An 18100-nucleotide genomic window follows, 5' to 3' on the forward strand; every position below is an offset into this window, starting at 1 on the left:
GAATAAATGGTGAGGTAATAGAGCAGAGCTCTCCATGGTGAGAGTAGTGCCTGTGGGGCAGGTTGTACAATGCATAGTACAGAATACTTGGTGAGGGAATAGAGCAGAGCTCTCCGTGGTGAGAGTAGTGTCTGTGGGGCAGGTTGTACAATGCATGGCATAGAATACATGGTGAGGTAATAGAGCAGAGCTCTCCATGGTGAGAGTAGTGTCTGTGGGGCAGGTTGTACAATGCATGGCATAGAATACATGGTGAGGTAATAGAGCAGAGCTCTCCATGGTGAGTAGTGTCTGTGGGGCAGGTTGTACAATGCATAGTACAGAATACTTGGTGAGGTAATAGAGCAGAGCTCTCCATGGTGAGAGTAGTGTCTGTGGGGCAGGTTGTACAATGCAAAGTATAGAATACATGGTGAGGTAATAGAGCAGAGCTCTCCATGGTGAGAGTAGTGTCTGTGGGGCAGGTTGTACAATGCAAAGTATAGAATACATGGTGAGGTAATAGAGCAGAGCTCTCCATGGTGAGAGTAGTGTCTGTGGGGCAGGTTGTACAATGCAAAGTATAGAATACATGGTGAGGTAATAGAGCAGAGCTCTCCATGGTGAGAATAGTGCCTGTAGGGCAGGTTGTACAATGCATGGCATAAAATACATGGTGAGGTAATAGAGCAGAGCTCTCCGTGGTGAGTAGTGCCTGTGGGGCAGGTTGTACAATGCAAAGTATAGAATACATGGTGAGGTAATAGAGCAGAGCTCTCCATGGTGAGAGTAGTGCCTGTGGGGCAGGTTGTACAATGCATAGTATAGAATAAATGGTGAGGTAATAGAGCAGAGCTCTCCATGGTGAGAGTAGTGCCTGTGGGGCAGGTTGTACAATGCAAAGTATAGAATACATGGTGAGGGACTAGAGCTGAGCTCTCTCTGCCCGCTCACCATTGCCAGCGTTCTAATGATTTCTCGGCGCCAAGCAGCTGACAGACTCCAGTAACCACTTCCACAGATTAAATACAAAGTCAAGCAGCTGGCCAACTTGTAAGCGCCGTAAAAGCTGGCAGAGAGCGCTCCAGGCTGTCACATTCTAACTATGCCGGGAATGTAACACTAGCAGCAAACCACGCGAGAAGCCGGCTGAGCGGCGCCATCTCGCGAGACTTCCCAGCCGTCTCCTGCCCAGAGCTTCCCCAGAGCTCTCTATACCTAACGTGTGAGAAGACGGCAGCGGCAGCCTCAGCAGCGTTCCTGACCATGCCAGCTCCAGCCCAGGTAATGCATTTATTAGGCAATCCACTGAGCCTGCGCTCGGCTGCATGAGTGTGCATGTCAGGCTACTCCTGGAGAGTGCAGCCAGCTGGAGTTCCATGGCATCCTCGTAGGGACATGTGACTGATTGCAGTGCACCTAGGTTCACCCAGTCCATGGTGAGGGCACATCCTCAGGACAGGAAGGTGCATGCAGTCAGCCATTAGCAGGGCTTTGCATTAGTCCACATTGGAGTGTAGCTGGCAGCACTTCCATGCCATTCCATACATTCTGTAAAATGAGAGAAGGGCGATTGTGGGGGCACACACACAACTTCTACTAATGGGCACAGCTCCCTGAGCATGTCTTCCCTTGGAGCGCCCTTATTACAGGCTGATCTATGGCACCGTATTTATCCAGGCGCTTCAATGGATGCACTTTAATAGATGAGACTCCTGGGAGGCATACAGCACAATCAATTGCCTGTTTATCTGTCTTGGGTCGGCGGAGGAGGACCGGCGAGGTGGTAAGTTGCTGGTTATCCGGCGTCACATCATAAACTTTTTCGCCCTTTTTTTTAACCAATGTCTTATTTTATTGCAGTCGGTAATTGGCGGTGGAGGGGATTTAGCATGTCAGGTTGGCTTTATTAAGACGGGGAGGAATGGGAGAAGTGCACTAAACCATAGCGAATTGTTAGAACCCCGAACGCCAATCTGATCTCAGCATAGTGACAGCTGGTTGCCAGGTGTTACTACGCTTTAAGAAGCTGGTAACTAGGGAGCTGCTGTCAGTTGATGGGTTCTCACAGTTGTATGTTATGGTGGAGTGTTTGAATGGATTGAACTATGACCAAAATCAAAAATGACATGTATGATACAATCTGTCAGTAGCGTTACACAGCAGTCTACGGGGGTTGATTTACTAAAGGCAAATAGACTGTGCACTTTGCTAGGGAATTTATTCCAGAGTTTAGTAAATCAAGGGAAGCTCTGCTAATTTCCCTCATCATGTGCAAGAAAAAAAAACATTCATTTTTATTTTTTTCTTGCATGTGATTGGCTAATCCTTGCAAAGTGCATCTTCACTTCATTTACTAAACTTTTAAGCAAGCTCCCTTGCAGATTACAACTGCACTAGCAAAGTCCACAATCTAGTTGCCTTTAGTAAATCAACCCCTTCGTTTTTCTGAGTCCACCCTGTAACATGGTTTACCCGGTTATCCGGCCAGTAAGTCATCTTGTTATTTTTTTGATTGTGTTGAGACAAACCATTTAAGATTGACAGGAGTGCTTACAATGGTCAGTTTTTATTCACTTATGAAAAACCTTTATGGCAAAAGGGGAAAAAAAAACTAGCTGTGTGTGTTACCCCAACATGTCATATTGCTGATATATGCCTGCATGTTTGTGTTAAAAGTATCCTTTTCTCTTTGCATTACTTCCTTTGTGTGAAATACCTGGTGATCCTGCCAGTTCCTGTTTTCCTATTTGTAACTGACCAAACTAGGCATCCTTGCCAAGGGGGTCAGTTTTCTTTCTTGCATTCTATTTTGGAGTACAGCCTGTCTGTCCTCCAATGGTCAGACTCATGCTGACAAACCCCCTCTGCGCAACTGTATGCTGGGAAGATCAGTGTTCTGCTGTTTTCCTGCCTCCTGCTGACACGTCTCCATCCACTCCCAGCTCTTTAAGCCCCTTATGTAGCTGCAAAAAGAGATCATGTGATAATGTATGGAAAAACGCGTTGTTTTACAAGGTAAGGGTTCACATATACCTTTAATAAGTGTAGTTGGAGTTCAGCATTAAATTATTAGTCACTCATGTCATTTCCCTTTAAATCTGCTAATGTATCTAACCAGGGGCGTTGCTAGGTGGCAAAAAGACCAGGGGCTTCAGTCCAAAGTCCAAGGTTGGCAATGGGGGGTGGGGGGATGGGGGTGGTATGTGGCGCTGGCTTTTTTAAAACACAGGTCAGTGCACTATAAATGAGCAGGGACTTAGGTAGAAATGCACCTACATCCTTGGTGTCACTGAAAGAAAAAAATGTCCCTGCCCATTGAATGTGTCTGGAAGAAAAAAAATTTCCTGCGTCCATCATATGTGATGTGCACCAGTAAATTTAAGGGGTGGGGTGGTAGGAAGCTGGCAGTGAGGTACAGGAGGGATGATGATGACTGGGGGTACAGGGGGATGATGATAACGGGGTTACAGGGGGATGATGATAGGAGGTGCATATGGCAGGGGGTACAGGGGGATGATGATGACAGGGGTTACAGGGGGTGCATATGGCAGGGGGTACGGGGGGATGATGACAGAGGGTACAGGGGCATGATGACAGGGTGATGCATATGGCAGGGGGTACAGGGGGGATGATGATGACAGGGTGTACAGGGGAGATGACGATGACAGGGGGGTGCATATTGCAGGGGGTACAGGGGGATGATGATGACTTGGGGATGCATATGGCATGGGGTACAGGGAGGATGATGATGACGGGGGTACAGGGGGATAATGATTAAAGGGGGTACAGGGAGATGACTGGGGGATGCATATGGCAGGGGGTACAGGGGGGATGATGATGACTGGGGGATGCATATGGCAGGGGGTACAGAGGGGGTGATGATGACAGGGGGATGCATATGGCAAGGGGTACAGGGGGATGATGATGACTGGGGGGGTGCATATGGCAGGGGGTACAGGGGGGATGGTGGTACAGGGGGATGATGATGACTGGGAGATGCATATGACAGGGGGTACAGGGTGGGTGATGACAGGGGGTACAGGGGGATGCTTATGACAGGGGGTACAGGAGGATGATGATGATAGGGGGGGTGCATATGGAAGGGGGTACAGGGGGATAATGATGACAGGGGGTACAGGGAGATGATGACTGGCGGATGCATATGGCAGGGGGTACAGGGGGATGCATATGGCAGGGCGTACAGGCGGATGGATATGGCTGGGGGGTACAGGGGGATGATGATGACTGGTGGTACAGGGGGATGATGACAGGGGGATTATGATGACAGGGGGTACATATGGAAGGGGGTACAGGGGGATGATGACAAGGGGGGTGCATATAGAAGGGGGTACAGGGGGATAATGATGACAGGGGGTACAGGGAGATGATGACTGGGGGATGAATATGGCAGGGGGTACAGGAAGATCATGACTGGGGGATGCAGATGGCAGGGGGTACGGGAGGTGATGATGACAGGGGGTTAAGAGGGATGCATATGGCTGGGGGGTACAGGGGGATGCATATGGCAAGGCGTACAGGGGGATGCATATGGCAGGGCGTACAGGGGGATGCATATGGCAGGGGGATGCATATGGCTAGGGGGTACAGGAGGATGATGATGACTGGGAATACAGGGGGATGCATATGGCAGGGGTTTACAGGGGGGTGGTGTTGACAGGGGGTACAGGGGGATGCATATGGCGGGGGTTCAGGGGGATGATGAAGGCAGGGGGATGATGATAGGGGGATTATGATGACAGGGGGTGCATATGGAAGGGGGTACAGGGGGATGATGACAGGGGGTACAGGGTGGGGGGTGATAGGGGGTGCATATGGAAGGGGGGTACGGGGGGATGATGATGACGGGGGGTGCATATAGAAGGGGGTACAGGGGGATGATGATGACAGGGGGTACAGGGGAGAAGATGATAAAAAGTTTGATGACAGGAATCGGAGGTAGGGTGGTGGGCTCCCAGGAACATGGAAATAAAAAGGGGCATGATGATGATGACAGACAGGGGACAGTAGATGATCAGGGCTGTGTGTGTGTGAGGTGACAGGCAGCTGATAGCAGGGATGTTCGGGGTGCCCTCGGTCAGGGAATGACATCACAGGATGTGTCAGTGTCGTGCAGCAGGACATGCTGTATGTACCTTGACACTTCGGCAGACTGGCTCCCCGCTGATCGCGATGCCTGCTCTGGTAGATCCTCCACTACGGCTGTCCATCCCAGAGATGAGGTCATGGAGCTGCCCAGCCAGGTGGCCATAATCCGCACTCTGCACATGTTAGGAGATCCGCAGAGCGCGGGGGAGGGCAGCACATGAATCCACTCACTGACTAGTGCCTCCTCCTCTTTCTCCACACAGGACTGCACGGTGACGCCGCCAGACACTCGGGGCTATTGAGCCCACATTCGGGGCTCCAGCCTCAATAGCCCACCCTTAACGACGCCTCTGTATCTAACACTACCCTTTCCACTGATTGACTATGCTGCTCTCTAAGTAAGGCTATGTTTCCCCTCCATACATGCAGTGGAGGAGTGCATATAGCCATCCTAAGACAATAGGTGTGTAACTGGCTGATCGCCAGATGGAAATGAAAGTTTGAAAAAAGATAACATGCAGTCACCACATCCAATGAATGGTAAGGTACAATATCTTACATTTGTTTCTGAGTTTAGTTACGCTTTTAGGCTGGGTTCACACTGGTGCGATGTTGGACATTGCTTGTGAATCGCATTACACTACTGTGCAGATCACATATGATGTCTGTGCGATGCAAATTCAGCCATACAGATTGTATAGTTGAATTCGCATTTCATTCACACCAAAATGGTGGAGGACCCTTTTTTTGGTCTGCACTGGAATCGGATTGCATGGGTGTTCACACCATGCTATCCAACTCCTGCACCATTTGACAGTTCAAATATGTTGTGATATGCGAACCGACCTGGGGGTGTCATTAACTTTCTGTTGACACCCACAGTGGTATGCATAGGGCAGTGTGAACTGCCCGTGAGTTCTATGCGGGAACAGGCACTGGAATCACGCTGGTTCCTGTATCGTGCTAGTGTGAATCGGCTCTTAAACTGGATCTCCAGGGAAATGAAAAGTTAATCCTTTCAGTGGATCCCTGTCTGTACTACAAGGGTTAAAGCTCAACACAGAGAAATTTGAAACTTCTCCCTTACATTGGAGCTGCACTTGCACTGCAAGTGTTAGCTGCTCATTTGGGTCCAGAGGGAATAGAAATTCAACAAATTGGGTATCTGACAGCACCCATGGCTGTCAGAATACCCGAACAGTGACGGTATCTGATTGGCTGCAGTCACTGTTCGGTTGACAAATTTCCACCTGACTCCTCCGATCAGCATATGAAAGTTTGTGGTGCTGTCAGGGTCAGCCTCAGATGGAAAATTGATCCATGTATGGCCCACTTTATTCATTGCTCCTGCAAGCTATCGCCCCTCTACACGGCTGGTACCCTGAAACCGCTTTTCTTAGCTGCTCAATAGGTCATGGCCTCTCCAATATTATATGAGGATGTTGATGGCCCACCCACATCCCAGGAATGTTAGGGATCAAGAACACTGGGCTACCAGGGGACTGAGGAACAAAGTATCTATTTGTTTATTCCTCTACTCCTTCACATAATGAACATTGTACCCTTGCAGTGCTGAGAGGCACCCGCTGCAAGAGGTCTTTTTTTTTTCACTGCAGTTCTGCTTTAAAGTACATGTAAATCTTGCCTGAATAACATTTAGTTTGCTAAAGCACTCTGGGGTTCATTTACTAAAGGCAAATCCACTGTGCACTACAAATGCACTTGGAGGTGCAGTCATGTAGATCTGAGGGAAAGAGGGGAAGCTCTGCTGATTTCTATCATCCAATCATGTGCAAGCAAAATTGTTGTTTTTTATTTTCCTTGCATGTCCCCATCAGAGCTACAGTGACTGCACCTCCAAGTGCACTTGTAGTGCACAGTGGATTTGCCTTTAGTAAATAACCCCTCCCGCCGCCCCCTCCTCGTTGTAAACAGGCAAAGCTAAAGCGCAAAGCTACACCCCAGGCTAACATAAGTATACAGATGAAATACTTGTATTTTCTGTCCATCCAGTCCTGAGATGTGCAACTCTACCCTTGCTCTGCAGTAGTTTCTCTTTATCTAGCAGGTCATTGTGTGCTGCTTCACCCGCTCTGAGCTCTGCTTTACATACAATAGTGTAGACTGCAAGAGGCTGATGCCAAGACAAATGCTGGTACTCACATTGCTTGCTTTTAATATACGTTAAATGGTAATGCTTACAAAACCACATTCGTTTGCTTATTTAATATCTAAATTCTTTTTTTTTTTTTTTTGTAATAATAAAACACTTTTTATTTTTTGTCTTTTCCTTTCATCACCTTTGTGCTTCAGTGCTGCTGATTCCTTGCATCCTCTTTGCAGCCATTTCCTGTTTTTTGCATGCTTTCCAGCAATGGCTCCATGGCCTCTCTGTGGCTGGTTTCATGAGGGTAACAACAGTGGACCATGTCCGCATTATGAATTATAATGTGGCCACTTGTGGTCTCCATCAGAGGCCTAGGTGACATCACAGGAATATAGTTGGGAGGTAGGTGTGGTCACCCAACAAAAGAAGTGTGTGAACAAGGATCACTTTTGAAATCGGCTTAATACATTAACATTGACATAAGATTTTAGTGATTGGATTTCAACCGTGAGTAGTAAATGTGAATTTTTATTTGATCAGAGCCAGTGTGGTGGAACTGTTGGGGATTCACATTGCCAACTAGGTGATCTCAGAAAACATTCCACAATGTGTTCGGAATGATCCTTTTTTAATATAGCGAGTTGGATTGTGGTATTTCTGATTTATGATAACAAGCTTTGTTTGTTCTAAAATAATTAAGCATGTAATGTTTCCTGTAAGGAATATGACTGAATGCTGGGCTATTCTCTGATACAGTGAGGCTTTTTTTTTTTCCTCTCTGCTGGCTAATATAATGATGATTTTATGTTTCAGAAATTTTGGGCACTGCTTTTAAATTCTTTGGAGTGGCTGCAGATTTTAGGCTATTATTAGTGGCAAGGATTTTACAATGTTTGCAATTATATTTGAACTCAGGCAGATATGTTAAAACACAATTTAAAATAATTTTACATTAATTACAAAAAAAAATCAGTATTTTTTTTCCAACATCCGACCAACGCTCTCCGTATTATTTGGCTTATTCACAGCACTTTGGATAATGTACATTTCTGACAGTCCCTGCTCTCAAGGAGCTTAGAATCTATATATATGTGTGTGTGTATATATATGTATATGTGTGTGTGTATATGTATGTATATATATATATATATATATATATATATATATATATATATATATATATATATATATATATATATATATATATATATATATATAAATATAAATATAAATTTTTTTTTTTTTCAGATAATGGGTTTATGAAGAACTCAACAAGCCATACAAAGCAAAACAAACTTCCAGAAAGACCATACAAAATGTTGCGGTGTTCCAGCCGCAAACATTTTTTTTTTTTTAAAGTCAGCAGCTACAAACACTGTAGCTACTAACTTTTAATCAGGACACTTACCTGTCCTGGGAGCTCGCGATGTCGGCCCCCCCAAGGCCGATCCGTCCATCGGCTCGGGTGCAGGCACTGACATTGGAACTAAGGGAAACTGATAGTGGAGCATTCAGGCTTCACCGCCGGTTTCCTACTGCGCATGCACGAGTCACGCGGCGCTTTCTGAATGGCCTGTCGTCTTCTGGGACACACACAGGTCCCAGAAGGCAGCGGGGTGAAGGCGGAAATGATGCACTGGGCTGCGGCCCAGGTAGGACAGAAGTACACTCAGTACTTCACATAAGGTAAATTAATATAAAAAATAAAAAAATGAATTATCCAAAAACAAGAGGTGGAGGGGTGGTCATTCCTTTAAGCACAAGTTGTAAAATAGGGTGGAACTCTGCTTAAAGAGCACAAAGTAATGACATGAAAATGCTGTCACAGAGTGTAAAACATCACTTCACACTTGGTACAATACACGGAGCATCAAATTGCCTAGAGAACAGTTTGCTTCACATTTCCCCACCCTCTCCGTCAAAGGGTCCCCATTTTGAACACACGCACGCACTTACATTAGGGCCAATAAACCTACCAGCATGTCTTTGGAATGTGGAAGGAAACCAGAGTAGGAGGACACTCATGGTAGCACAGAAAGAACATGCAAACTCCATGTGCAGATGGTGTCCTGGCTGGGATTTGAACAATATCCTGTACAGCATCAGGACGCTAGGAGGGAAGGGTTCAGCACTCTTAGCCATTCAGGGCTATATTACCGGCTGGGGAGGATAGGTGACCAATGGTGGCCACACTTGTATTGATACAATCAACAATTGATTGCTTAATGTGACTTTTTTTTTTTTTTTGCTGATCTGAATACCATGGTCACATGATAACTGCACAGTTTGTCCAGTGCTGAGTTTTCAGGTAGGAGGATATTTCTACTACAGCTTGTATACACACCCACATGTGTGATGTCAGTATCATGTGACCTGAACAGTTCAACTGAAATGGGAAATGTTCTCTCCAGCAATAGAAACTAAGCTGAGCATGTGCAGGATGGCTACCCTCACTGTATTATATGGCCTTGCAAAGATAGACAGTGCAGGAGTGAAGGATCTGTCCATATAGTGTCAAAGAGCCTTTTTACACAATGCAGAGGATTAACCCCTTAAGTTCCACAGTGAGTATAATAAGCATGCTTTTCTGCATATACAGACATATTTTATTGTTGTGGCTTTAGTATCACTTGAATACATTTCAAACCACCATGCTGACTAGCCATGGTGGAATGTTACTGATTTCTTCTTCCCTTCCTTTTCATAAGCTGGAAAGGCAGTGGAGGAAAGCATATGCTGAACAGGCCAGATAATCCTTTAAGCAACATCTTAAAGATTATCAGACCATTATTGCACACAAAAATTGATGATTGATTGATTGTCGCATGAAATTGTAAAATCATGTAACCAACCTGCTCAACTCTTCTGCATTGTGAAAAAATTGTGCAAACCAAGGGTGCATGAAGCCAAGTATGAACCTTACTGAAAATATGTGAGGAATTTGTTCATAACTTTCCCAACAAAGTCTCCTCGATCAGAGATGGAATTAGGTCTGAAAACTCAGAAGACCTCATAGGACCCCGTAGTACAGACTTCACACCAACAAGCCTTTGGACAACATTTGATAGTATTTATGTTAAAGAAACTGGACGAAGCCTTTGATGATTAGCACAGTTACATGAGACCTTGACACAAGTCCTACAGAGGTCCAATGTTGGCTTGCTTTAGCCAAGCAGTTCAAAAAATGTGTACAGTGTTCTTTGGTATGGGGATCTACCAACTTAAGGAAGCAACTATCAGGCCATTACCTAAGAATTGTTCCTTGGATTCAGAGATCTTGACCAACTACAGATCATTGTCAAACTGCCTATTTTTAGGAAAGGTGATTGAAAAGGCAATCCCTAACAGGTTTGGAGTCTGGCTGACAAAATCTTTGACAAATTTCAGGCTGGTTTTAGAAAAAGCACAGTAGAAATGTAGTACTGGTCAGCCTATTGAATATTGATGACTAGAGATAAGGGACAATTCTTCATCCTTATTATCTTCCTTGATCTTTTTCTACATTTGACACCATACACCATAAATTCTTACTAGATCAATTAAAGCAGAACTAAGATCTGAAATAAAACTGTGAGCAAGCAGGTTCTTTATTGCGGAAGAGACAGGCAATGTCTTTTGTGCAAAAAAAAAAAAAAGAAGCTGCAGCTTACTTACACTCCAGTATGCTTGGATGACTGTAGTCCTGCACATGCGCAGGATTTAACATCATCCCTCGCCTGCCAATTAAGAAATCTGAAGACTGGCACCCGGATCTCAGACACTTGAAGCAGATGTAAGTATTGCAGACTTTAGTTCCGCTGTAAAGTTGCTCTGTGGTCTAGAGCAGCAATTGCTAACCAGTGGTCTGTGGAGCACTGATGGTCTACAAGAAAATTTTGGTGGTCCCCACGCATCAACATTGTGGTGGATGTATACTGCCCAATGTTGTTTCAAGTGTTGTTTTGAATGCGCGCTGGCAGTCAATACTGTCACATTGATACCCGATGCCTCCTCTGTAGTTCCGAATACTGTAAACACAGAGGAAGGCGTCCAGACTACCACAAAGAGAGCCAGAAGCTAAAGAAGAGGGGACTTCCAATGGCAGTGCTGCTCACAGACTGGGGGGGAAGCATGTAGCTCGAGTACATGGCTGGATAAGGAGGTGAGATCCAGTGATGCGTCTGTGTAAGGCAGCAGTTTGATGCAGAGTTCAGAGGGGGGCGCAGAGAGCTGAAGCATTGTGTGTGTATAAGGCATGTAAAATTTATGTTAGTCGCCCGCTGGATTCAAAATTGTGAGTTTAGTGTTCCATGAGGTCAGAAGGGTTGGTGACCACTGACTAGGAGGGTACTCTGCTCAGCTGGTTCACACCCTTCTTGTCAGGGAGATCACAAAAAGTCACAGCAGGAATCTATTCATCCTCTTCACTTCTATTACATCAAGGGATGCCACAGGGCTCAAGTCCGTCAACAGTGTTATTTGCAATATGCATGATCCCACTAGAAATCTCAAACAACAATGGTCTAAAGCCTACTACACACTAGTATTTTTTTCGTTCAACTTTCGTTCAACCCAGCAGAGCTGAAAGAAAAATAACTGACAGCTTAGGAGGAGCCGCTCCACTAACTATCCGACGTTAGTACAGCGATCTCCCTTGCTATTCTACTGTGTTCTGACAGGTACACTCTAGTCGGCGTTCTCAGCCAATGGCTGAGAGCGCTGATTTAGGAGCAGAACGACAAGCCTTTTTCAGTCATGCCCATTTTGAATGCCCAGCTTCTGTCGGACGGACTGCAGTACACGCAGGCTGAATGTCGGTTGGTTTCTGTTAAACCGGCCGGTGCCTCCAAACATTTTGCCCGTGTGTACTAGGCATTAGGTACCATTGCTATACAATTGCACCCAGTCTTACCTGTCTTTCAGACCAGACACTGGTGTCGTATTGACATACAAGAATGGATCAACTGTAGGGCAGAAACAACTAATCGATTAATCGACAACTAATCGATTATGAAATTAATCGATTACTATTTTCATAATCGATTAATCAGCCAGTAACATAATGGGGTTAAAAAAACTAAAATTAGCCCTTTAGAGTACAAAAAGAGCAAATAATTGCTACTGTAAGTATTACTTTCACTGTTGCACAGTAAAAAAATGAACCTCTTACAGTGGCGATTATTTGCTCTTTTTGTACTATAAAGAGCTATTTTTTTTTTGATCCCATTATGTTACTAAACGTCTTGGTTCCTGGTTCACACCTATGTGTTTTTTGGTGCTTTTTGCAGAAACACACTACAGTTCATTTAACGTTCACATCTATGCTTTTTTCAGCTGCTGCATATTTGGAAAGGGTCAGGGACTTTTTTCAATGCAAAAACGGTGCTTTTTTGGTTCCATATACTTCAATGGAGAAGCTGTAGAAAAGCATGTAATGTGTTTTTGCAGCAATTTGTGTTCTTTTTTTAATCTGCCCAACAACAAATTGGCCAAAAAAAGGCATAAAAAAATGCAAAAACGTAAATCGCAGCAAAATGACGTGCGCAAAAAATCAAAACGCACAGCAAAAAGCACTGCAGGAACAGATCAAAAGCAAACTGCATAGGTGTGTCTCGAGCCTTCTGCTGGCCACACGGATCAATTTTCAGACGAGAATATTCATATGAAAAATCTTTGTACATTCGCTGAATGAAAGAATGTTGTTTGAAATTTTCACTTGTTTTTAACATTCTGTTTTAAAACTATGTTTTAAATTTCTGAACGAAAACCACATACACTGTCTAAAAATTCCTTTGACCAAGAAGTTTTCTATTATTTCTAAAATTTCCCGTCACTGTGGTTGAAAACAAACGTTGCTTTGACCCCAGTAATGATTAGAAAATCGAACAAATGTTCTTAAAATGAAAATATTTTTTTAAGGAAGACATTGTTTTTGTATGGCCAGCATATAATATATTACAGTTCTGTTTGAAAATCTGCAAAACAGTTTTTAACATTTTTTTTTCTTTTAAATAAAAAAATGTGATCTCTGAATCTGATGATATTTACCAGATTCAACCTCTAACAGTATATACAGTATATCTCTTCTGTCCGTTTATTCTCAGAGTGGATTAAAGATTTTACTCCCTAACCATACCTTTTTTTTTTTTTTAAACTTTAGATATTAACTAAATTATAAACCACACTTTTTTTTTTTAAGGTTATTAACCGATTAATCGAAACAATCGGACAACTAATCGATTATGAAAATAATTGTTAGTTGCAGCCCTAATTAACTGTAACAATACACAAGTGCTAGTAATTATAGGGCTGATGCTAACATCAAAGTGGCAAAATATTATTACTACAGTGGAACCTCAGTTTGCGAGTAGCGCGGTTAACGAGCGTTTCACAAAACGAGCACTGTATTTCTAAAAATCCTAACTCGGTTTGCGAGTGTTGTCTCGCAAAACGAGCAGGATTCAAGCCAAAAGCTGTGTGCAGTAACGCTTTTGGCCTGAGGTGGGGGGCGCCGGAGCCGAACAGCGCCGATCGTCGGCGTTTGGAAATGCACGAAAAGCCCAAGGACAGTTCAGCTGACCTCGGCAAACCTCGGAAAGGCTCGTGAACGTAGTCTTTCCGAGGTCAGCCGAAGTGTGCTCGGGCCTTTTCGGCCGTTTACGAGGCTCTCCGGCGCCCACCTCCTCTGGCCGCATGCGGTATTGCATCCCATTGAAGTCAATGCGGAACTAATTATTTTCGTTTCCATTGACTTCAGTGGGAAAACTCGCTTTGATATGCGAGTACTTTGGATTACGAGCATACTACTGGAACGGATTATGCTCGTAATCCAAGGTTCCACTGTACTACTATTATTATTATTCTGTTCGATCAAACATCTGCTTATGTTTCAGAAAACTGTCTGACTGTGATTTTAGTTATGCATTTTGATCATTTTACAATAAAAACTGATTGATATTTTTGGCAAAATGATGAGCAGTACCTTGTGCATTGCACCGTTGATAGTTTAATCAACGAATCTCTTGTTTTTGCTCACTTGTACAATGTCAATCAAATTGCCATGTGAGAGGCTGTTAAAGTGGTTGTAAACTTTCCCGACAACTTTGTCCCATGTAAATCAGCATAAAAAAACCCTAATGAACGCTGCTCGTAGATATCTCCTTACTTGCTTAGTATTGTTGTAATCATTTTTGTTCTTTAGAATGACTTCACTAAGCATGCCCAGATCTCCCCTGATTTACGGCACACTCTGTGTATTTGTCTGTCTATTATCAGATCTTCCTAGGGCACAACACTGACATCCCAAAAGACTGCATAATCACTCAGAGCTTCCTACTACACCCCATGTGACATCACATGGAATGTAAACTTGGACAACAGACAGCATTACTGCAGCCTTATCAGTTGAAGCTGATAAGGCTGATACAGGCAAACAATAGATAATAGGCACAAGTAAATACTATGAAATATTATGAGCAGTGAAGCAGGATTGCCATAGAAACGTTGGATTGAGAAGGAGGCTTGGTTAACAGTACAGGAAGTGCTCAATGTAAGGGCAGAAATACACTCTACTGTGGACTCAGAAAACAATACTTAAGATGGCGCTGCCTTAACCCTTGGAAACACGTTTTTTAAAGTTTCTTTAAACAGTAAGTAATATGCGATTTTGGCTGGATTACAGTGGCTATAGTTTGATAATTATTATAATGGACTAAATGAAAAGCGGCATCAAAGTGGGAGAGTTTACTTCTTCTTTAAAAGTAGAACTATGGCCTTCCATAAAATAAAAAAAATAAAAGTGCTGCAATTATAAGTGCAGTTGCAGTGCTCTTTTAGTCCTCCTGCAAGGTTCCACAAATATCTGTTCATCCTGCCAGTGAAGTCCAAGTGAATTTAGAAACACAGCCACTCAGGGCTGTACCAATTCCATGGCAGGGATGCTTTGCAGCACTAATTAAACAACTTGACGTATTTGGTATGCAGTACCACTGCCAAATGTGACCCATTTAAGTGAATACGGCTGAGCCATCATTGCCCTGCAACTGCTTGTAAAGCATGTGACTAGTGTGGTGGGTCGGAAATTTGAGGGGAAAAGCAGTCACTGTGCCTGTTAAATGCCCTCTGAAAAGTGGTTCATTACAATACGCTTTTCAGAGGGGCAGCATTATGGCACTACCCTGAGATTAACTCTTGCTTAGAGTTCCACTTTAATGGGGCCAGTAATGAAAATTAGATCTGATTTTTATATCCAAACAATTATTTGTCATGAATTTCTGCATTTGGAAGATAACAAAGAAAGCAATAAAGCAAAGGCAGAGCTGTGATTGTCCCCAACCAACATATTTCTTTTTATCTTTGGGAAAATGGAAACAGAAATCTAGTTGCTAATGACTTTATCTCTAAGTTTTTTGTTTTTTTTTTCTGGTTTCCACAAATCAATTTCCATGGTTTGTTAGCATACAGCAGTCCCAGTGAATTTATGGGTAAATGGTTACAAATGAACAAAACTGAATGACAGGAATCTATGGGAAAAAAAATACACCATTCCGGTAAATATCTATTTAAACTGGAACTAAACCTTCCTATCCTTTACAACTAAGGAAGCTGCAATGTTTGCCTCTATTTGATCATTTGATCTGTAGTTGTCATAGTTCTGCTTATGTGATCAGTTAAGACTTCAGTCGTTGGATGGCTTGACAGTTTGAGAGTACAAGCAACCGTAATAGTAACCATTCACAGCATGTCTTGAATGTAACTGTTTTGGGAAACCATTGAATCAATGGGTTTAGTTCCACTTTACACCCCGGTTCACACTGATGCGGCAAAAGCAGCGATTTCTATGCGTTTCCCATACCGCATAGCAATTGCACTGTGTTCATGTGATCTGCTGCGAGTGTCAAATAAAAGTTACCGACACTCCAAAAGCAGATTGTAAAACGCAGTGCGTTTTGCCTGAAATGGATCGCATGGATATGAACACCTCTGTGATCTGGTTCCAGTGCAAACAAAAAAAAAAGCTGCCTGCACCTTTTTCATGCAGATGCTGTGCAATTTGAACCATTCAAATGAAAGGGCTCAAATTGCACCGCACAGAGTCGCATGTGATTTGCACGGGAATGCGGTGTGAATTACATGCAATGTGAACCGGGGCTAAGTGGTAGAGCAACAGAAATGTCATTTAAAGTGATTGTAAACCCTTACAGACCACTTTGACCTACAGGTAAGCCTAGATTAAGGCTTACCTGTAGGTACAAGAAATATCTCCTAAACCTACACGGTTTAGGAGATATTTGCAAAAAGACAGGCACCGCTGTCTACGGCGCATGCTACGTAGACAGCGGCGCACTGAGCATGCCGCTGCTAACGGCGATATGTCGTTAGTGGCGGCTCCCGTGCGCATACGCGGGAGTGACATCATCGCGGCTCCAGCCAATCACAGCGCTGGAGCCACGATATCCGGAAAGAAAATGGATGCTCCGTAGCAGAGGGGACAGCGGTGACATCGCAGGCTTCTGTGTCAGGTAAGTGACACATAATGGGCTACTATGCGATGCATAGTAGCCCATTATGCTTTACCTTTGCAGGGAAACGAAGAGGAAGTAAACCCATTAGGGTTTACTTCCTCTTTAAGTGGTAGTCAGCTGTGCCAGTTAAATCTGTGAACTGCATGAATCTTCATCAACAACAAAGAAGATTAGAAATGTGAACTGGTCTTTCTGGAACAGTGAACTGATTGGAGCAACAGGCATTGATCGTTACATCTGACTTGTGTTATGACATTTAGCTGTTGTCAAACAATTTCAAATCTTTGATCATATTGAATGAAAGGTTGTTCAGTGTATACCAACGCATAAGCATTCAATTAATTAGTGATGTTATAAAAACTCTATAAAATTCTGTCGCTCCACCGCACAACAAATGTCTATTCAGGCTACAGATTCATGTTCTATCACAAATGGGTACATGATGAAGTCACTGAGGAAGTAATGTCCTCAGTGCATGGTCATTCCCCTGCTAACTAGAACACTGTTGGTTGTGCCCCATCCCCATTCAACTCCTGGCAGGGGGATTCCCCCAACTAACAGCTCAGTGTAAACAAAGGGGCGGGGATGCTATAGACAAAATTGTCCTGGTATGGCCACACTTAGCTGGCAGCTGAATGGTGCTGGGAATGAGTCCTTGGTTACTAGGACACCGGTGGATGCTGGCTTCATGGCAACCAGGGAGTCCTGTGCTGAATGCTGTCATAGTCATAACAGCATCCATAGGTGTACACAGCCTGTTGCATTAGGGTGTGCACCCCAAAGCTCAAACACATATGCGTGTGTGTGCATGTGCATATATACTGACGGTGTCAGAGCAGTGGACGGTGTCAGTAGAGCAGAGATTGTTGTCAGTAGGGCAGTGGATAGTGTCAGTAGTTTTCATTTTTATTATTTTATATTTTATTATTTTTTACAATTTTATTTAGGAGAAAAAAGAAAAAAAAAAAAGGACCTTTTTCTATTTGGTGAAATATCAGGGGTCTAAACGGGGGGAATATGAGCCACACTGGGTGATTAGGGTGTGCCCAGGTCTATGACAGCATCCCAGCGCAAAATGCCCCACTCAGCGCCAGCATCTCTTTGTACACCAACTCAAAGTTGACCTTAGTTTTTGCCAGTTCGCTTATCTGGTACAGGCAGATAATTCTTTTTGAGTATCTCGCAGCCATAGCAGCAGATTCTAAAAGTTGTAGTAATAACTACCTGAATCTGGCACATGCGTCGGAAAGCTAGGCGACAAGGCTTTCCTTAATTACATTCAGAACATTTTTTTAAAAGGGCCATACAGCTAAATGCTTTGTAATATCTTTATTGGATATTCCTCTTTGTCTTTTTAAAGTGAAATTCCACAGGTTGGAAGTTGAGCACAGACTCATTACTA

General features: G+C 43.7%; 1 protein-coding gene across 5 annotated transcripts in view; it reads left to right on the forward strand.

Annotated features, from left to right (window-relative positions):
• The first annotated feature begins 1095 nt into the window (after window positions 1–1095).
• The window catches only part of DIPK1A (divergent protein kinase domain 1A), a 274738-nt gene continuing 257733 nt past the window's right edge, over window positions 1096–18100 (forward strand). For 2 of the 5 annotated variants that reach the window (XM_073593134.1, XM_073593135.1), the window contains exon 1: window positions 1096–1263. The gene's annotated coding sequence lies outside the window, so the exon portion shown is untranslated. Of the gene's footprint in view, window positions 1264–1285; window positions 1766–18100 lie in introns of those variants that run through there. The other 3 variants (XM_073593131.1, XM_073593132.1, XM_073593137.1) reach the window with 2 other exon arrangements.

This window comes from Aquarana catesbeiana, linkage group LG07 (genome assembly GCF_042186555.1).
Source record: "Aquarana catesbeiana isolate 2022-GZ linkage group LG07, ASM4218655v1, whole genome shotgun sequence".
Lineage (NCBI taxonomy): Eukaryota > Metazoa > Chordata > Amphibia > Anura > Ranidae > Aquarana > Aquarana catesbeiana.